The sequence below is a fragment of the Marmota monax genome, unplaced genomic scaffold (assembly GCF_021218885.2).
Source record: "Marmota monax isolate L192 unplaced genomic scaffold, Marmota_monax_Labrador192_F-V1.1 WCK01_AAM20220418_F8-fsc00002, whole genome shotgun sequence".
Lineage (NCBI taxonomy): Eukaryota > Metazoa > Chordata > Mammalia > Rodentia > Sciuridae > Marmota > Marmota monax.
The window spans coordinates 7,188,682-7,206,714 of record NW_026693571.1 but is presented as its reverse complement, the minus strand read 5'-3'; the positions used below and the strand labels follow the sequence as shown (position 1 = coordinate 7,206,714).

At 32.7% G+C, this 18,033-nt stretch overlaps 1 long non-coding RNA gene across 1 annotated transcript in view; it reads right to left on the bottom strand.

The window, feature by feature from the left end:
• LOC124102563 (uncharacterized) overlaps nt 1–14,315 on the bottom strand; it is an 85,989-nt gene extending 71,674 nt beyond the window's left edge. The window contains exon 1 of the long non-coding RNA XR_009228138.1: nt 14,111–14,315. This is a non-coding gene — a long non-coding RNA (uncharacterized LOC124102563). The remainder of the gene's footprint in view (nt 1–14,110) is intronic.
• Nucleotides 14,316–18,033: the final 3,718 nt, after the last annotated feature.

Sequence of the window (18,033 nt, the reverse complement as noted above, 5' to 3'; positions counted from 1 at the left end):
CAACAGACACTAGTATGGCAATATGTAAATCAATGGATGTGTAACTGATGTGATTCTGCAATCTGTGTATGGGGTGAAGGTGGGAGTTCATAACCCACTTGAATCAAAGTGTGGAATATGATATGTCAAGAAATTTGTAATGTTTTGAACAACTCACAATAAAAAATTAAAAATAAAAATAAAAATAAAAAAAAAGAAGAAAGAATTCATTTTGACAGAAATTTATTTAAAAGGTATTGTGAACATTCCTGATTTCTTAAATGCAATCTACTCCCTTGCTATGTTATTTATAACTTTATTTATTATTCATAATTATTTATCTCCATTTGTCCTTTTAAAAATTTTATAGATCATCCTTTAAAAGAATTAATCTTTCTCTCTCAGGGCTATGAAGAACTACTTTGAAGTATAAAAAGCAAGTCTTTCTTTAATTTCCTCTATACAAGATATTGTGAACTTCTAGATGTTAAAATGGTATGTAACACAAAGGTAATGTGTGTGTGCCTAGCAAATCAGAAGGCTGAGGCAGGAGGGTTCCCAGTTCAAAGCCAGCCTCAGCAACTTAGCAAGACCCAAAGCAACTTGGTGAGACCCTGTCTCAAAGTAAAAAATAAAAAAATAATGAATAAATAAATAAATAAATAAATAGAATGGGATACAGCTCAGTGGTAAAGCATCTATGGGTTCAATCTGCAGCACTAAAAAAATTTTTTAAAAGTGCATGTGTGTGTGTATTTATGTGCATGTGTGTGCATATATGCAGGTAAGAGAAAGAAAGACACAAAACTTTTTAAAATTAATAATACATTGATATATATTGTTATCCAGTATCTTTTGGGGGGAGGCTGTGCAGTGCTGGGGCTCTTACTCAGAAACATAAATATTCTGGGCAAGTGTTTCTACCACTGAGCCATACCACAACCCTACTATTCAGTATCTCCTGTATTATACTTGAAAGTAGGCATGTGTTCTATTATATTTGTATTTCTAGTGATTATCACAGTGTCTGGCACAAGAAAACTGCTAAAAGTATTAATGAATACAATTGTTACATATCTTTTGTTTTAGGTTATGTAAAGGTTTTCTTGTTCTCTCAGTCTATATAATTAAAGCACAGCCCCTAATATGGAATATGTTTCCAAGGAAAAATTGTGCAAGTATACATTCCATTGGTTAGCATGAGAAAATCCCTTTGCTCAAGCACCTGAATCCACAGGTAGGGTAGGCTTCAGGAAAATGTAGGTATGCAAACACCATGAAGGCAGGAAGTTTTGCTTTTACGATTTTTTCAGAGTCTCCTCACTCTACCACTTGTTCTTGTTTGGTTCACAATTAGTGAGGAATGGAGTGTATGTTGGAGAGGTGGTCAATGCCCATTCGCCTTCCCTCATAGCACTGATGTAAGGATTAAAGGAAACAGTGCCTTCCAAGAGCCAAATAAAGTGCCTTTCAAAATATCGTGAACACCAGATAAGTTGTTGATTATAATTTCTATTCCCATCACCAAGTCCATACTTTTATCACTTTCTGAATACATTTGATGAAAATAAATAATTTGATGAAAAAGAACAAAACGGGACTTGATGTTACAGGATTTTGACCTGTAATGCTTTTCAAGTTTACTTGACAGGACTGCAGAAAGGAAGTAGTCCCGGAAAACATGCTGTCACAAAAGATGAGGGAAAAAAAAGGGCACCAATCATGGGTGTGATAGTGGTATAGGAAAGAGAGTTTTGGATTTATGGAACTCTGATTTTTCTAAACAGATGTCCTCATCATGGAAGTTATTGTAGTCTCCACTTAACCAGATGGGATACCAAACTCCCTGTTGTGTTCAGAACTGGCAGGGCTCATTAAGTTGGCTTTAAATTGGGTATTAAGGGAGGATCTTTTGCTTAGCCCAAATAATCTCAACATGCACAATGGAGAGAAGAGGGAGTTCAACAAGCGAAGATAAGGTATAAGATAAGTGATAAGTAATATTAACATACTGGACTTAATTGTCTATAAGTAACTACAAAGTAAATGGGAAATTAAAAAGATTAACTGGAAATGTTTCTAAATGATGGAGAATATGACCTAATGAATACAATAAAAATGGAAAGATAACATTTTCTTATTTGGAATGCCAAAACTCATATTTAAAATATATTCTATAGAGAAGACTAAAAGGAAATTAAACTTGAGGATGAAGCACTGTATTTTAGATCTTCAAAGTGAGAAGAAATGCCTTACCATTTAATCGTGGTAACAGAGGGAAGGTCTTTTGATTTGAAATACAAAAGATGAAAATAGTCAGCAATTGATACATGCTTAAACATAAATGGTGGGAAATTTTATCCTTTCATTGAAAAAATTCCTGGGCCAGGGGCTCTTTTAGACTCTTTGAAATAGAAGATTTCTATACATTGAAAATATTAGATGAGCAATATTTATGTTTATTGATTCATATGAGAATAAACAAGCATATCAGCTGATAGAAACAGAGTAATAAAATATTGAGGTGATATTAGTGATAATGATCTGGAAAGAATAAAACCCAGAAATATACTATACTTATTTCACTACATGAATGACTTCAATTCACAGAACTTATCTTACGAGTCTTACAGGGCCATGTATTTAGATAGTTAATAAATTTAATGAAAAAGCTATGGGTGATTGAATACTACCAACATGATATCTGATTATAAGGAATAAACTGATTTATTAGCTTAACTTTCATTTCTAGAGATTGTGAGAAGCAGCAGATACAGTGATATTTATCATTGGTATAAAACATCAAATATTAATATAACCATTTTAATCATGGCTTTCAAATCTCTTTATTTATAATAATATAACCTAAGTAGATTATTGATCTCTTGCAAACTCATTTTCCTCATCTATTTAATGAGAAAATACTATTTTCCTGATTCCATTTTGCTAAATAAGATAATGTTTTTATAGCCTTAATATAGTATATGGAACACAATGGAGAAAAAAATAAACAAAACTAAAGACATTAAAGTTTAATATTACAGTTAGTAAACTAATTAAACCAAATTTTATCTGAAAATATGACATTAGGAAAGACAAATGAAACAAAATTACTTTATATCCACAGATACTAAAATTTTTCCTGATGTTAATTCCTTGATGAAATCAAAAAGGAAGGAACAAAAGCTGAGGAGGCTAAATCATTGATCCAAATTACAGAATGAGGGCGAATTTCTCTGAAATGATACATGAAAGTTTCTTAAGTATTATGTCTGTGAACTTCTGTGCATTTTATGAATACTGAGAAATATTTTTAAAATGCATACAGGAGTTAGAACAATGGAATCATGCCACCTCCCAAGGAAGTAGAAAATATATTTGAAACATGTCCAAACACATTATTCTTGAACTCATAACTCAAGAATAAAGGATTTAAATTTTCTTTAGCTTTCCAAAAATAGTAATCTCATTTATTTCTAAACAGTTATGGCAGTGTGTATCTAAAGCATCTTCTTATTTTAATTGTGGGAGAGAGTACCCTCAGTTTAAAGCAAAAGTCTAAAACTATAACTTCTGGTTTTGGCCCCAAATATAAACTCAATCAACATGTTTCTTAATTATTTTCTATATTCAAGCTATAGTTTACTGAGTGCCCATGATAAATCAGGTACCATAAAAGTCTTTGGATACATAATGATGATTCCAAATAGTTCAAGATTTTCTGGATTAGATTACCCATTTTCTTCACCTTTGGGCCATTAAACAATGATTCTCTGAAATATAGTCCTTTCTCCAATATCCTTCCACCTTTTCTTCCTATCAGGTATAACTACCCCCCACATACTCATATACTCTATGTATTCGCAAATACAAGAAAGTTTCCTTGCAGAATCCTATGCGTGAAGTGATCCTATCTTATAATTTCTTCAAGTATACTTAAACTATATTTTAACTTCTTAGGTTAACAAACACGTCCCTCTATAAACATCCCCATTACCTCTTTAGCCTAATATTCCTCTCTGCCATACATGACTCTCAAGTTTCAATTACATGGAACTTCTTAGTATTCAATTAAAATACATGATCTTGCCTGTAAATCTGGGCCTGAATGTCCTATCTGGATAGCTCCTCTTTTTTTCCAAATGACATGTATCTACTCTTCATGAAACACAAATTGTCATGTAAATCTCTGACTCTTTGCAACGACTGGTAGTTTTCTGTTGTCTATGATGCATTCCTGAGATATTTATAAAATGTGTAATTTGAATAAGAGGCTTTAACTTGAAATTAAAGATTCATTTCTTTGTCATTTCCTCATTGTTACATTAGAATAATTTTGTGAGAAATAGGAATTCTTATCCTGGTATGAATGATTCATTTGGATGCTTAAAAGGCAATTTGGGCTTATCAGTGTCAGGTAAGCACAAAGTCAAGTTGTTGCAACAGTTGAAGGAATAATTATTGAGGACTGTCTCCATCCATAAAGGTCACTTTCACTTATACATGTAAGAGAATTTTGACTCTATATATTCTAGGTATTCCACACAGCAATCCTGTAGGGTAAATATCAGTAAGCACATACTTTGTAGAGGAGTGAGCTTACAGTGCCTACCTAAATTACAGAGCAGGGATGGCCACAGCAAGGAGGTGAAGCATGGTCCTTTTTATTCAGACACCATTTGGAATTAGGAGTGGTGTTGATTATTTCTTCTCCTATGCCTATTCAATGAATTATCTTAGTTGTTATTTGGTTTTCTCTGGACACTTACATTCACTTGCAAGACAGATTCTTTCAGAATAGGGTCTGAATATGGAGGCATTTGGTATCCCCAAAGCCTTGCAGAGAACTTCATTAGTGATTATTGAATATATAAATGAAATATAAGTTTAAAACTAATAAGCATGTATCAAAAAATTATTGTACATAGAGGCAGTGGACCATTCTGGTATTTCTCCCCACGAGTTTATAGACGTTTTGAATAGAGTGAATTTGGAATACCTTTGTGTTATCCTCCTGTATGGAAAGCAAACCTAATTTTGCAGTTTAAAGTTGGATTTAAATGGGGCAGCATCTGTTCTCTTGTTCCATGAGAAGCAATAACTTATAAAAAGGAATGGGACATTGAGGGTATATGGTTAGATTGTCAGGCTAAAGGTGCCTCTTATCTCAGCATTCTCTCTGTTGCTGCTGGTACCAGGGTATATTTTGAGGGAAGAAGAGATTTTCTTCTCCCAAATGTTGGTTGCAAAGGGCTTAGAATAACATTTCCAACTTTCACTACTAAATCTATTGTCTATGTATCACCTTTAAACTTTAAAACTCCATTGGAACCTGTGTGTATTTAGCATCTGTAATCACACCATGAGATACAGATTCTGTATATTTGCCTTTCAATATGTAATGTGTATGTGTTAGTATCACAAATAAGCCCTTTCCAGGATTTTCACTTTTCCTGCCATTCTATGCCAATCAAGTTAGTTATTTCTTATACCCTCTCTGTGTTTAAAAATCATCAGTGAAATTTCTAATGATTTGTATGGAAATGTCTTTAATTTCTATCATGCAAATTCCCCTTTTATTATTTTCTTCTACCTTCCTTGAGAAACAATGGCAAAACATTTACAGTATTAGTTTAAACATGTTTCTTAGGTTCATTTGGAGTCTTGACTATATTTATCCACACCATGACCTATTTAGTATTGTTCTTTGAATTACCATAGAGTATAAAAAAGCACAAACTTAAGGTATTTTTTTGTTTTAATTTGTTTCTAGAACATAATTCAAACTATTTATAGTATGTACTTATGTACTAAATTTTCTTGGATGAATCAGGATTGTAGAAGGCCCACAGGAAAACTTTCCCTACTGCTTAACTCCTGTTACCAGGCTAACAATATCCCTTTTTTTCCCCTCATTCCTGCCATAAAATTATGCTAAATAAAGCATGATTTTGGATTCTCTTTACTTCCTGTATGTTACTAATTGGTCCCTACTAATACTTAATGAAAGCTTTGGTCAGGCAAGACACAAAGGTTGCCATTATTATTTATTTTATTAACATTGCTAGGTGTAACTCTCTGTCCCTTTTGAACAATAAAGACTATTTCTTATAGAGTTGTTGCTGTAAGTAAAAAAGAATAGATCAAAGAAACAAAATAGAAAGTCTACAACCAGATATAAAAATACATACAATTTTTGAAGTTGATGAGGATGTTGCCTCAAAAAACTAGAAAGATCTATTAACCATAAAAGGAGTATCCTAAAAGAAAACAATATAAATAGAAAATTTAAGCAAATTCTATTAGTATTCAGAGAAATGCAAATAGAAATATCACCAGAGTGTTGTTTTATTTATTAATTTAGGAGTAATATATTAATACTAAAAATGAACTTTAATCTCCAATAAAATTTTGTATGTATGAAGGAGAGACCCAGGTTCACTTTTTTTATTATGAATATCCTATTACTTCAGAATGATCTATTGAAAAAACAAAAGTAAAAGGTCTTATTTGACTTTATTTTGATGCCTTTCTTGCAAATCAAATGAATATACATGTGTTATCTATATTTGTTTTTTTGTTCTATTTTCTCATTTTATTTATCTGTCTTTGTATCAATATCACACTTCCATCATTACTAATGATAATACTCGAATGTTACACTTGCTCTTCTTAAATATTGTCTTGTCCTTTGTGTTGTGTTTCCAAATAAATTTTAAAATCAACTCACTGTAATTTACACATTTTTCCACTTAAAGTATTTGTTTTTGTTTTTTAATTTTTTATTGGTCCATTATTATACATAATAGTGGGATTCATTATGACATAGTCATACAGGCACATAACATAATTCCATCAATCTCATACTTCCCTTGAACATCTCTCTTCTCTCCCCCTGATCTGCTCATTCCATTCTTCTGATTTGCCTTCTATTATCATTATTATTATTTCAACTAGTACATTATACTCATATATTTAATTGGGATTCATTGTTATATATTCATTCATGGACATAGCCTAATTTTTTTTTTTTTTTTTTTAATTTTTTATTGTGGGTTGTTCAAAACAGACATAGCCTAATTTGATAGATTTATTTCCCCTGTACTTTTCCTCTCTCCCGCCTCTTCTCTCCTTCTGGATCCATTTCTTTTACTCTATTGAACTCTCTTCTAAATTCATGGTTATTTACTTCATTTACTTAGATATTATTTTGTAGAACCAAAATCCATAAGTAGACTTATTGATCTAGAGATCAATTTTGGAAAAATCAATATATTAACCATATTTAACCTTCCAATCCATGAAAATAGTATAATTCTTCATATATTAAGATAATGTTTATTAAATAAGCTTTTTCTAGTTTTTCATAAATATATATAGAGAAATATATATTAAGTATATATATATATATATATATATATATATATATATCATAAAGCTCAAAAGTCTTGTAGCTATATAACTATAAATAAAGTAAAAACTCTATAATATAAAATACAAGTCAATAAGAAAAAGGAACCCAGCTGAAAATGAACAAAATACTAGAATAAGTAATTCAATAAAGCATAACAAATATCTAATAAGCATATTTTTTAAAGTGCTTGATGAAATTAAATTAGATACACACCCCAAAAAAGTTAAGATTAGAAAGTCTGATGTTGTCAATATTGATGAAGATATGATAGGAGCAGATAGAATTTTCAGATTTTGATGATGAAAGTATAAATTGATTTAAGAGACTTTGCCAAAGCTAAATATATTTCCACTCTAATGAATAGACAATTCTCATAAAAGAATTCCCAATAACATGAGGTCCACCAAATAATAAACTGTTGACAACTTTATTCATAAAAGTCCCCAAATTGGGAACAACCCAAGTATCCAAATGTATGGAAATGTGTAAACAAATTGAGGTATGTTCCTATAGAAGAACAATAACAATAGAAAAGAAGAAACAGGAAACTATTGATACACAGCTGGAGGAATCTCAAAACACTATGTTGATAAAAAATAACACTGAAGAGCACATATTGTATGATTCCATTTATTTTAAGTTCAAGATCATGAAAAAATTAATTTGTAGTTAACATGGAGGTTATCTCTGAGTTGCAAGGGCACTAAGTGACAACAGGTTAAAGGGACATTCTGGTGTGTTGGATGTGTTCTGTATAAAGATCTGGGTGATGGATACACACACATACACATATATATGTATATATATATTATTATGTATTCATATATGTATGTATTACATATATATATATATATATATATATATATATATATATATAAATTCATCAAGCTGTACTAAGAGTTTGTAATTTATACTATATGCATTTCACCTTAATTTATAAAATTGATAATATAGAAATAGGAATCTTAAATAATGCTGGTATAATGCTTAATATAATGCCAGTACCAAATTTGAAATATGACAAATCATTATTTTATGCATATACTCTTGGACCCAGGACATTGAGCTTCTAATAGTTGATTCTAAGTAAAAATCTGACTAATGGAAAAAATGTATGTATCAGAAAACATTTTTATAACAGTAATGAAAGAAAGGCATAAAACCCCTAAGTGTCTAACATTTGGTGACTGAGTGATGTTCTAGCCACAGAATGAACCAAAGAGGTAAAAACACTAATATTTTTGGAATGCATATTAAGTGCCAAGTATTTGCATTATGTGTCTAAAGTGGATTATTTCATTTAATGTGTACTAGCAAATGATGAATAGTTATTAATATCATCTTTTTTGACAGATAAACAAATAGTGACTTGGTAACTTGTTTAGGGTCAACTTGACAAGTAAATGGCAGAGTTAACCGTTGAAACCAGGTTTGTCTTAATCCAGAGCTGGAATTTAGAACTATTGTGTTATAGTTTTCACATGAAATAATATTTATAATCTGTTGTTCCCCAAAGTGAATAGCCAATAATAGCATGATTTTAAATAAATATATATGAAATGTACACATATAAAGTAACACTTTGTGGTAAAACTTCTGGGATTGGGAGTTGATTACCCTCTGCTTCCTTGTTGAAGTAACTAGCTATTTCCCTTGGTCTAAATAAATAGATTTCCCATGGTTCCTTGATTAATTTCAAAATAAAAATCTATTCATATTTTATGACATTGAACATTCAGATCCCATTTATAGTATCTGGAAGGGCTTTACTGTATGTGTCATATAAACAAATTAATCTAATTGGTAAAGCATATACCAAGATACCAACTCTACTTCTTTTTTGGTGTTGGGAGTATGGACGATTTCAGAATATACGTATATTTAACTGATTTGAATTGATTTTTACCTTTTCTAAACTGGATATATAAAATTGATGCTAACAACCAAAAAGCTCACAAAAGAGATGCTTTAGTAAAAGAGTAACATGTTTTTTTCATTCCTGTCTTAGTATCACCCAACTAAATTGAATTGGGCTTTACCTTTAACAATAAGTGCTAATGTTTACTAAGAGCATAATTTGTACTGGGTATTTTATGATTGTCTCTTATGAACATATTTTGCCAATAAATCCTTCCAAAATCCCTGTGCAGTAAGGACCCTTATTATCCCAATTTTATGTGCAAGGAAACAGGAACATAGAGAGGTAAAGTAAATTTCTTAAGGCTACACAGTGTGATTTTAGCCAGAGTCTGATTTCAGGACTTGCTCTAAACCCCTTAGCATACATCTTTTATAAGCTTAAAAGAAAGAGTTTCATCTCCTCAACTGTAAAACACATGGCCCAAATAGGACCATTTAAAGGTGCCTACATATTTCAATATTCTGTGATCTTTAATCTTATAAAGATTTGTGTTTCAAATTTATGTTTTATGTTATCACTGAATCAATATCTTTTTAGTACCTACTGTGTGCCAAACGCAGTAGGTACTTTTTTTATTTGCACTATATCAATTTAAATTGCCCCTTGCACTGAGTGACACTGAGTCTTAGATATAGGATAAGGACACATCAACCTGTATGCTGTTGGGATTGAGCACACAAAAGGCATTCTGATTATTTAATAAATTCTAACTTGAAAAGAGGGGCTGACAGTTATTTTTTTAACCTTTTTTAACATACTCTAATTTTTAAGTCAGTGGTTTAATATAATTTTCTTTAGTTGATAGATTGATTCAGAATAAACTCTAAGCATAAAATCACACAAAGCTTTTGTTTTGCAAAGCTCTTTCACAAATCACCCTGGTTTCATGCCCTAATTAATCAGTGTTCATGGGGGAATGAGAGGTTATTTGCTTTTCAGCTTCTGCAGATATACTAATAGCATAGCAGGAGAATTCTGAAATAACATGGGCTATTTTTCATATTTGAAGCAGTTTCCCATGGATTCTTATGTAATTATCTAGAAAATGTGAACCATTGTTTCTATTGGAATTATATCTCGTGCTGTCAGGAACTCCCAAGATTACAAAAATCTACCCGTTACTAGGTTTTTGGAGCATAATATTATTCCAATATGTTAAATTGAACATATCATTTATTTAGAAACTCCTACTAGAGTCCCTGACCCTTATAAGCCAGAGAAAAGTGTAGGCATATCTTTTTCTCAATTAAATCAGTTTTTAAAACATGTAATGAAGCATTTCTCATTGACTGAAATAAAAATAGTGTAAGATTTTCTAATTCACTGGAATAGTTTAACAGGATATTGGGATCCAGTAATGTTTAGCTAACAATCAAGTCTAAAGAGAAGCATTACTTGATTTTCTTATATGTTATCATTAGCCCCGTAAAATTGGCTTATTGAGCAGAGTCTCAAATCAAAATTTTACAACATTGCTCTCAGCACATTGCACACTGGGGCCTTATGCTTAAAGGATAAATTCATTCATTATCCAGAATTTTTTTTTAAAGGTGCAGTTGTAGAATTGAGGCTGTTGTTTTCTCCACTGGTAGTCAATTTTGATTGCAACAAGTTCTTGGGTCAAAAATAACTGTGATTGCTATGAAAATGTGTTAGAACAGAAAATCTATGACAGATATGATAAAGCAAATCTAATCCAAAGATTTTCATACTTTAGGATTCTGAATGCTTTTGAGAACTATTCTGTTCATCAATGTAAAATTATTTACATAATTACAGATCAAACCAATCGGTTACTACCTTGTAAGGCTAAAGGTCATGCCTAGCATAAGCAAGTAGCTCCGATGCTGCTCTGCTGTTAATACCTGTTCACTCTAGGGCTCCCGCCCTATTCCCAGGGCTGATTGCCCTCTGTCCTGTGGCTTCAAGTAATGTAAATTGTATCTTGTCCCTGGGTAATCGAGATCAGTGTTGTCTTGTCTGTCCACTCCCTGCCGATGCCCTCTCTGTGCTGCGATAATGGTTTTGGTGGGCAATCAAGGAGGATGCCTTCTTGACTCATCTCTCATAATAGATTGTCCTCCTCAGGCAAAATTGAATAACCCCCGACATGGCCTGGAGGCAAGCAATGAGAATTCAATAAGTCTGCAGGGTCAATGTCCTGTCATTTTTGGCAAGCAAGTAATTATTCTGCACTAACATTCAGTAATAGGAGGAGGAAACTGCTGGGGACACCTTCATCCTAGAAAAGTCACCTTAACAGGATTTTCCCTCTAATCAGTAATAATTCTTTCCCCTCTTCTGATGTGATTTGGCCCACTTTTTCATGTGAGTTGCATGTGTGGATTTGCTAGATGGGGTTTTTTTTTTTTTTTTCAAAACCTGGTGTCTGTGGGAAAGTTTAACAACTTCACTGCCTGTTGTTTAATATTTTCCACTTTTTATGGGTTACAGTTGTGCTGTCTATTTGCTTTTACTGATTTGTGAAAGATTTATTATAAACCAAATACAGCTGTTCTCCCCTTTCATAAAGTCAAACTATTTTGGCAAACCTGTTTTCCACTATGAAAATACATTCAAAATCATTTCCCTTACCAGCTTGCCTACCAGAAGTATTTAGTTCTGCTTCGTGGTACAGGGAAAGTGCCAAAGTGGTTGTGCACTAACTCAAGGAAAAGAGAATGCATGTGCTTCAAAAATAAACAGGCAGAATGACTTTTTTTTTTCTTTCTGGTGGAATTCAATGTTATTAAGCATAGATTCCCAAGAGAAGAGAATTATAATATAAAAAAAAAAGCATCTGCAAATTCAAGCCACTTGAATATCTTGCCTTTGCATTCACATTCATGAACATACACACTTCATTTAACTAGGTAACATTTACCCAAAACTAATATTATGATTAACCTTTTAATATTCTTAAGATATTGCAGCCATGTACTATCTCTCCATTCACCATATATACCTAAATTGAACAAATCTTATGTTCATATTTAAAGCAACATATTCACTTTAATTAATCAGTTCCATTTAGATATCTGACTTATGACATTTATGTAAGAAATGTTGAATTGCCAGTTTAGAAGAAGACAAATGTTAGCGCCACTTTGGTATTTCTAATGCTATTTTTTAAAAAAACGAACATTTTTTTTTAAAAAAACTTTTTTTAAAAAATGAAAAATAAAGCTCCTAAAAATTAGCAAAAAAAAAAAAAAAGTGGTTTCTAAAACCAATCCAGGTTGCTTTTCTCTTCATTTCTCCCTGTGTAGAAACTATTGCTTTGTTCATTGAAAGGAACCTTTATCTTCTCTCTCCTGAGATTGGTGCACGGCAAGTAATGAAGAGGCGCCTATAAGAGCAGAATAAGCACTTTCCATGACTGATTGACGATTGATTATTGCTGGGATGTCTCCCCACGGTCACTCATCACCAAGCTTTTTTGACAACCAAGCTCTATTTCCGACATGAAAAAAGCATTTTGATCTGCATCAATTTGGCTTGTTAACTGTGACAAAACTCAAACTGATACCGATCATGTTCAGTTGTCGATGTTCATTTGGATCCTGGATGTAGAGAAGGTTCATTATAATAATATACTTTATTTTTATTTAGGATATCATAATATTGGCATATTTAATGTCTACTCTTGTTGAAATCTTTTTTTCTTACCCTCTTTGCACTAGATTTTGTTCACTAACTCAAGCTCTTGCCACTATTTTATCTTATTGTTGCTCCTTTCCATGTCTTTTTAACAGTCTGCTTTAAGGTTTTTGACCACCTTTTTTGTAACTGTAATCAAACCTTTTACCATATAATATTAGAGAGGAAACTAAAGCTGCTTCTCATGCAAACTGTGAAAAATTAAGATTGATTTAGAAGAATTATTTTGCATTAAGTACATATATGTCCTAGAGTAAAGCATAGAAGAGAGAACATATTTTAAAGATTATATTAAGGAAGGAAAAACATTGAACAATCTCTGTCCTTTCTAAAAAATTTTCCAAATATTTTCAGCTTAAGGAACAAAATACATTCTTACCAGTTAATTACTTTCTCTCAATTTTAAGACAAAGATTTATTTAAAATTAACATATCTTAAACATTTATCAAAATACTTACTACAAAATAATATTTGCTATTGAGAAACTATAATAAATTGTCTTTTAATAAATTTAACTGTACTGAGAGATTATAGCTAAGATAATAAAAGTTTACTTAAAAAATGGTTCTGATTCAAACTTGAATTCTTCTTCCTTTCACATTCTCATCTTTTCTTCACTAGATTTTAAGAACTGCATTTACCCTCACACCACGAAGCAGATGCAATAAATGCAGTGAGCTGGTTTAATTGGGTTTCTGGATGTAGCTCTTGAAATGACCATAAGACCTTAGCTACTACCGTAAAAGTTAAAATAAAAGGCAGATAGTAAAAATTGCAGCATATCACTTTGGGTCTTTATCATTCTCTTCTCCTTCTCATATGACTAGTTTTAATTTCTTAATTTAAATTGCTGAACATTGTGTTGTATTTGCTAAAACATATTATGTTTCTTTTTCTTTAGTTTGCCATATTGAAGCTACTGCAAAAAAAAAAAATCACTGTATTAATCCAAAAGATTATAGAGAATTCTTTGCTGATGTTTTGGCTGCTTTTCATTGTTAATGAGGTATTAAAAAATTGTAAATAAAACAGATTTCTGAACATCTCCCTGCCACTCAAGATAAACACTGGATGAGAGCAGATTTTTCGCGGATGTCTGAGAAGTTGCCTGATTAAGAGGTCTCCTTGCGCTTACCTTTGCACAAGTGTTGTGTTCCTGTGTCTGTAAAACCGGTGAGTTCAGTGCTGCTCTGAATTTATCACCAGGGTATCAGGCAAGCACTGCACAGTAGTGATTCCAAGTTTTGAAATGATTCTGTCCCTCTCTTTGAGGAGCTGCTGATTTGTTCTTTGTTGGCATGCCTGGAAGACAGCGCCCACAGTTCAGTGGGCTGCACCCAGGGCTTGCTGGTGCTTTTAGCCGCCAGCCGTCAGGGCCCTGTTGGCAGCTGTCGGCAGGCTCCAGCCCCACCCTTCACCTTTGGCTTCAATGTCTCTGTGAACTATAAAGGGAAGAGCTGCATTTGATGTGGAGGAAAAAGAGACTAGAGAATATAGAACTGTGAAAAAAAAGGAGGCTATAAGTTTACGGTCCTCAATCTGTCTTGACCTGCCTCAAAATATTTCCCCATGATTGTAATAGAGTAGACAGAGAGGTAGGTTATTGTCAAGTCTTGATCCTTGTGTGCATTTTTTATTTCTCTTGAACTTTTATTTGTTTGCTTTCTTGCTTTGAGTTTTCTGTTTTGTTGTTTTCCTTTCTCTTCTTTTCCTTTTTTTAATGTTATTTTCATCCTGTTCTCTAAACTTATATAAAAGCTCAAAAAGCTATGGCAGAGCTTTTAGTAAGAAAGCCCATCACAAGATCAAAAGAAAAGAGCTTTGCCTTTAAGAGGACCCTGGTAGAGAAGCAGACCATCATTTTAATTTGGTGTAAAGTACAGAAAAGCTGAGAAGTCAAAAACTATCAAAAACTAGAGCTTGATAGCCTGGGATGGATCCTCAATGCTTTCACTTATTGTTTCATTTTCTTGTGAATCTCATACAACGTCTCTATGTCTTTATTTACTTATCTGTAAGATGGGATACACATAGAAATCATCTTGTAAAGCTATTATGAGGATTTGGTAGGTTAAAATAGTTGATGCTGTGAGAATGATAATTGCTGTCACTAACTCTAACATATTATTGGTGGTATAGGAGTCGACATTTTGCAAAGTGCTTTCTCAAATATTATTCTTCTGTATCTCATAAAAAGTTCGTAACTCTTTCTGGATGCAACATCTAACAAAGTAAATGACTTTACAGAATACACTTTGTGAGGAAATCCTAAAGAACTTGGTCCAGGTCTTCTTTTTAGCCTAAGCTTTTTGCCCTTGGTCAACCATTTGTCTGTTTTGGGAGTCTGATCATCAGTTGCTATGATGGCATTAAATGTGAAAAAAAATGGAAATGCTAAATGTAGAGTGGAGAACACTCCGAAGAAAGAATACCCAGTAAGTGTCGAAAAAGAGAAAGTTGTGAACAGTTTCAGAATTTGTTCATTCCTTCATTTATTCATCTACCAATCACCTGGAAATGTTGGGCATCCTGTGAACAAAAACAAATGACATACTATAAATTGAGACCATGGAGTCCAGTGAATGTGAGAAACAAGTGAACTTATTGCAGCACAGAATACAATGTATATACTGGCCTTTTAAAGCACAAAGTAGGGACTCTGGACTCACACTGAGAATTTGAGAAAATCAGGAGAGTGGTTATTATATTAAAACTAGAGTATTTGGAGCAAGTCAGGAAGCAGAGACCAAGCTTCAGGCTATCCTGACAGTCTAGGCAAAAAATATAATGGTGGCTTGTATAAAATAGAATTTTACTTTCCTAAAATGTTGAAGATTGACTACATTATAGATGAAAGAGATCTTGTAGAGAAGGACTGATTTATAATGAAATCGAGAAATGAGTAGCTAAGTATTTTATCAAGTATACAGATTAAAAATTTAGTCATGGAAACAGATTCTCTGAAACTAGAGGCATGGAAAGGGTAGACAAGAATGCTGAGAAAATTCAGAGAATGATATCATCAAACAATATTTGGCTTACTTATAAAACGTAAACATGGGGGCTCATATCATGAAGTCATGATGGCCACTCGGTGTGTGTTAATGTTCACAGGTGGGAATGATAGCTCTTTGATAATGTTTGGGTAGTGGTAAGAGACAACTTTGGCAAACAATGATTCATGGCAGCTAAAATCATTGAGATGACTCACACTGAAATTGGACAGCCAAAAATAGAGACCTCACAGAACAACAAGCTGCCTGACACTCAAAAGGACAAAAAAACAAACTGAGATTGAAAGGTGAATTAGACTACTACACAATCTATTTCTTCAGACTGTAATAAATGGTGATATCCATTACATATAAGTAAAATGTACCTGAGGCACACATACACAACTAATTCAGATATGGTCCCAAATTGGGTGGAAGCTAGTTTACTACCTTCTCCACTCTACCAATGAGGCAGAGTACTCAGGAGACTGGGACAAAGGAATAACTACATATTAACATAATTTTCTGATTGGTGGAATATTTTCTGGTTTCGGGGGCGGGGGGAATGAAACAAAATAAAACAAAAATTAAAAACATGGTTTTACTCAAGGTTCTATATTATCACCTATATTTTTGTCTGTTTTTAATTTAATATTTTATACCTCTTTTATTTAATATTGTATACCTCTCTGTTACGTACCTATTATCTACTTGTTTCCTTAAGTAGAGAAGACATACAAGAATGAGGCACCATTTTTGGGGAAAAGACACCTCTTTGGGGACTAAAGGATGAAATTTGTTGGTATAATGTTATGGAGGTGTGTGTGAAGTTATCAACATGTAGAGATAATACATGTTAGGTAACTGGTTGTTTATCACATGTGAATGCCTAGAATTCTCACCCATAGAACTCAGTAAGGGAATGGTAGCTTGTTTTCCTATTTCCTTCTTAGTACGTTTTGAGAAGCACATCACTGCCTCTGTGTTTTTTTTTCTTTCTTTTTCATTTTTAAGGTTTTTACTAATGCATTATAGTTTTACATAATAATAGAGTTCATTTTGACATATTCATGGCATATTCATTCAATTTGCTCCATTTTAATCCCCAGTGCTTCCTCTTTCCCTCCCATCCTTTCTGCCCCTGATTCCCTTCCTCTACTCTATTTTTATTATTTACCTTTCTCTACTCTAACATTTTCTTTGTCCATTGTCTGTTGATGGGCACCCAGGCTTGTTCCATAACTTGGCTATTAGAATTGTGGGCATTGCTATAGAAGTTGGCATGTATGTATAACTATAGTATGCTTATTTTAGATCTTTTGGATAAAATTCAAGGAGAGGAATTGCTGAGTCATATGGTGGTTCCAATCTCTTTTGGTTGTACTAATGAATGTTGTTATGTTAGTTTGAACATGGCACTTGGCAGTTTTTCCTCTGGAACTCAGAGATTTACAGACAAGGTAGTGGCATCAGGCTTTATTTGTATACCATCACCATTTCTCTGTTTAGTAGATTCTGTGCTCCTGTTTTTTTCTGGGAAGTACCAGTGCAGAGGAATAGAGAGACAGACATTAAATTAAGCTCTTCTTTTCACTGCATCATGTCTTAGTTCTCTGCATACAATAAGCCATCTTATACACCAAAAAAGGACTATTTAGGATTAAGTATTTGGGCACCAGATAACAATACAGGGTGATCATATCATTTTCTTGCTTATCAGACATAAGTTTCATAATAGATTCCTGGATACATAACAGAAAAGATATTTGCCCACTTAATGCCTAAGAAATAGAAAGTCTGATTCCAAGAAATTTTGTGCAGATGAAGTTCAGTTTGCTATGGAAACATACAACCAGCACTGTTGAGAGATTACACATTTGTTTTTGTACCTCTGGAAAAGGTCATGAGTTAAATATATACATAACAAGGATAATTAATATGCTTCATTCCATAGTTCAGCTACTTCCGAGCAGCTATTCTGGAAATACATGTTAGATTTAAAAATATTAACAACAGAGATATTTTAATGATGATGTTATTTTTCTATTTGATGACGACAGGTTAT